Genomic DNA, 4,827 nt, shown 5'->3' with positions numbered 1-4,827 from the left:
TAATCGAAGGGGTTCGACATCTATTATATATATAATATATAGTTTTAGTCATGTATAAATAGTATTATTTTTCGTTGAAGGGGGTTCAGATGGACCCCATATTAGTGAGATCCGAGGAATGTATAGAGTAACGTAGATCTTATAAGCCCTACCTCGTAAAGATACAGAGATTGTTTTCGATATACCTTCGACTTAAAATAAAGCACGTTCAAGTAGTGTAAAAAAAAAAAGAAAATACATAATGATATATTAGACTCAGAGGTGGAGTCAGAATTTTTATTAAGGGGGTTCAAATTTGAAGAAAAACTAATCGAAGGGGGTTCAATATCTATTTGATATATAATAAATAGTTTTAGTCGTGCATAAATAGTATAATTTTCCGTTGAAGGGGGTTCGGATGGACCCCACATTAGTGATCATCCGAGGAATGTATAGAGTAACGTAGATCATATCCCTACCTCATAAAGATACAAGAGGTTGTTTTTTTATAGACCTTCAACTTAAAATAAAACACATCCAAGCAGTATAAAAAAAAAAAGAAAATACATAATAATATAATAATTGTAACATTATAAAACATATGTATATATAAAAATAATTGAAATATACCTGATGCAATAGCAACAAAGAGAATAAAAAATAAACCAAGAAACTTTGCCATTTGTAAATAGTAATTTAACATGAAAACTAAAATATTGATTATTTTTTTTTTTTTTTTGGTTGATAAACTCTTGATTTATGCTTCCTTTTTATACTTGCTTATTTGACTACAAGAGCACTATATTTTTGGTATATAATTATTATATTTATTACAATATATATATATATATATATAGATAGATAGAAGAATAATTGAGCGAAATTAACGTTATTGATGATTTTACCATTTATAAACAAAGTTGAAACTTTATGTTATTTTAATTATTTTCCCAAAAGTTTAAAGTTATTCTAAAGAATATGAGACTAATTGCATGGATTATGATGGATTTTGAACGTTTTAATATTAATTTTATAATATTTATAATGTTTAATACTGCATTTGAAGTTAATTGCTGAATTTATTCGTTGACATTCTTGTAACGTATATCGTTATTATATCTTTTTAATTTTGTAACGTCTATCATTATACTATCTTTTTAATTTTGTAACTTCTATCATAATAATCTCTTTTAAATTTTATAACCTCTTTCATTATACGATCTCTTTAATTTTGTAACCTCTTATCGTTATACTTATCTCTTTAATTTTGTAACTTTTAGGTCATTGTTCTTTCTACTTTATCAGTGGCGGGTATAAAATTTAGGGGTCGTGGGTGCTCGAGAGATTTGAACACGTTATTGATGTCCAAAGCTTTAAGGTTCTTCTTGAAAATTAAAGCAGTCTAAGTATTATATCAATCTTTATATAGTTATATCTAATCTGTCTAGAATTTAACAAGTGTTGAAACACCAAAACAATGATCATAAGTCCGACACTTTATTATCCCACATTCATTCTTATTCATTGCAAGAAAGACTTTCTCTCTTATAAATAGAAGTGGTGTTACATTTATTTTTTAAGTACATAATTATAGAGTGCATAAAAGTTGGTAAAAAAAAATTGATATATACTTCGTATAATTAATATATATGTACAAACAGTAACTTTTGACCCATATACTTTGTATAAATTTCTTCAAAAAGCGTGTAACTGGCTACCTTTTACTGCATGTGGCCACACCACTAATTGAACTATTCCATATTCAAGAATTTTTTTTTTTGGGGGGAGGGGGGTTTCCATCAAATGTCCGGTGCCCTCATTGGAGTCCCGTCTAATTTGAATCGCGCATTGCAGGACCCATTAAGGAGGTTAATGCTCCCAAAAATCATTTTTTCCATATCCAGTCTCCAATCCGAGACCTCTGTTTAAGGGTGGAGCGTTACCTAAGGATTACTGGTAAGCTAGTAAAGTTCAGACAAGCTTTATATATACAATGACAATGTCAGAATTAGTGGCGGAGCCAGAATTAATATTAAGTGGTTCAAAAATTGAAAAAATGAACACACAAACTAACCGAAGGAGGTTCAACCTCTACTATATATACATAAAAGATTATTTTAATCATGTCTAAATAGTATACTACAGCAAAGGTGGCTTCACCCCGATCATGACATGAGTACTGTCACACCCCTTTTTTCTCCAAAAAGATATTGGATTTTAAGTTTCGAAAGGGCTTTTATTATGAAGTGACAAAAATGAAAAATTTATTTTGAAAAAAGATTATTTTGACATTCAAAACTCAGAGTTGCCACTTGGCATAATCCGGTGTGCCAAGTCACCTTTGAAAAATCCTTTCCAAAACAATTTTGACTCTTTTAAACTGATCCGCAAACAGAGATTCCGGCCAAGAAATTCTGTTGACCGAGGGTAAAGTGTTAGGCATCCCTCGATCCCGTGGTTTGACCACGATCGCTTGGTAGAGAGTATCGGCTAATTTGACATCAACGAGTATATAAACAACACAAAACGCAAGAAAGCAATCAAAACACACAAAAACAAAACAGTCCAAAATTTAGTATTCAGTCCAACTATACAATCCCAAAAAATGAAAAGTGCGAAAACGTAAGTCTACTCTAACCTATACTAATTCTAACTACGCTCCTATGCTACCCGACGCCTCGGGCCTTCATCACGGACGTCCTTCGAATACAAAATACCTCGGGGCATTCCCCAAATAAAAATAATACAAGTACTTCGAAACATTCCCCGGCCAAATGATACAAGTGATCCCAAAGCAATATAGCCAAAAACCATTCAATCACACAAATCGGATATTCCATCAATCCACCATCCCTAAATTCGCCTACCCGACCTATGTTGTCTATCAAGCTTTTGGTTTAAAATAATTCTATCAAATTCATGCTTAATTTGAATTAAATAAGAAAGACGACAAACCAAAATTAATCTAAATTAAACTTTTTATCAATTTCTCCATTCCTTTCCTAAATCCCCTTATCAATCCATTAAAACATGATTAAATTCATTCTTCAAACCACCAAAATCGACCCACCAAACATCATGATCATAACAATCGACATCAACAAAATCCAACAAAACATAATCACAACACACATAATCACAATCAATTCAATATACCAAGATAAATAAAAAGAGAGTGGGTTAAGGAAATGGACCTCAATGACACTTGTTTTGTTTTTGTTGATAATAAAGAAGTTCGAAAATCAAAATCATCGAACAAGGAACCCCAACGTCAAACAAACCAAAATCAGTGCAGAGAGATCCAACTCGAACAGATTTAAGAATCAGTGGACAATCTAAAAATAAATGACTCCAGCCCGGTATCAAAAACCCCCCAAAACAGGATATCGGAAGGCAAATCGCAAACGAACGGAAACCAAAGTCTCCGAAATCTAACCAAGAGCTAAAAAACAAACCAATCCAAATATGAGCTCCAGTGAGCTGTGACGGACAAAAGCTGACCGAAATAGTCACCGGAACAGTAACCAGAAAATTGTCTCTCCCTCACCTTTCCCGCTCTATCTCCTATCAATGTGCGTATAAAATAAAAATAGAGTCTTCTCTGAAAAATCTGAGCTATCAGTGATGGTGGGTGAGAGTCAGTGAAAGTGACTGTAGACACCTAATTTCGTCCCTCCCAATGTCGTTTTTACCCATTCTTATTTTATCCTACCGTGTACCCTCACCCATGTTATTATACCCTCACAAAATACAAAAAAAAATAATAAAATAACAAAATCCCTAACAAAACCTATCCTAACTAATTCTATCTTATCCTAACAACCTACCCAATCAAAATAAACCACATCCACCCTACCCCTACCCCTACCCCCCACCTCACCACCCCATACCCTACCCCTTACCCCTACCCGCGTGTACCCACTGCCCCACCCACTCTCATAATTCATTCTACATAGTACACACATACTTTCACAATCAAAGAAAAAAAGGCACGATCAGTAACAAAAAAAAAGGGCTGCCCTCCTTCTCTTTCTCGATCTCCTCCTCTCTCCTTCTGACGAGACGCCGCCGTCACTTCAACCACAATGACGATGGCCAGCCCACCATCTCCGTAGCCTTCTCTCTCTCAGTCTACGATCTCTCTCCCCCTCTGCCTCTATCCTCTCCGGCCGTCAATGAACGGAGCACCACGACAGCCAACTCAGCGACCAACGCCGTCACTATCTTTGCCGGACTTTCTCTCCCGCCTCCGATAAACCGACCACCAAACGGCAACCCATCATCCTCATCCAACTCAGCGACCAACGCCGCCACCAACCGCCACAACACTCACTACCGAAATAGTAAAACCAATCGCCGTCTGAACCGCCGCCATCTCCCAACCGCTCTTCCATTTTTCGTCATCGACTGGCTAGCCAAAACTGTTTGTTTTAGTCGATTCCGATTGAATCTGGCCTGAAAACATTCAAAATGCGCCAGCTTTCGTCTTGAATCACTGTTTTGGCCGTCACCGGAGCTCGATCTGCGTTGGATTTTGGGTTTCTGTTTGTTTGTTGGGGGTCTTGGTTTCATCTATTTCTTGGTTAGTCGGCGATATTGGATTTCAAGTTGTCGTTATCAAATTGCGTCGTCGTTCTTGGTTGGGTTTCGTATAACAAAGTTTGTCTCACTGGTTTTGAAGTTGTCCTATTAGTTTTTTCTCTATATCGAGTTGGATTCATCGCAATCGGGGTTCTATATTCGAGATTCCAAGTGCGGGTCTTCTTTAATCTTTTTACCAACCGAAATCGATTATCGGAAGGTCCATTTCTTTAACTCATTCTCTCTTCTTTATTGTAATTTGTTGCA

This window comes from Capsicum annuum, chromosome 9 (assembly GCF_002878395.1).
Source record: "Capsicum annuum cultivar UCD-10X-F1 chromosome 9, UCD10Xv1.1, whole genome shotgun sequence".
NCBI lineage: Eukaryota > Viridiplantae > Streptophyta > Magnoliopsida > Solanales > Solanaceae > Capsicum > Capsicum annuum.
This window is presented reverse-complemented; position numbering follows the sequence as displayed.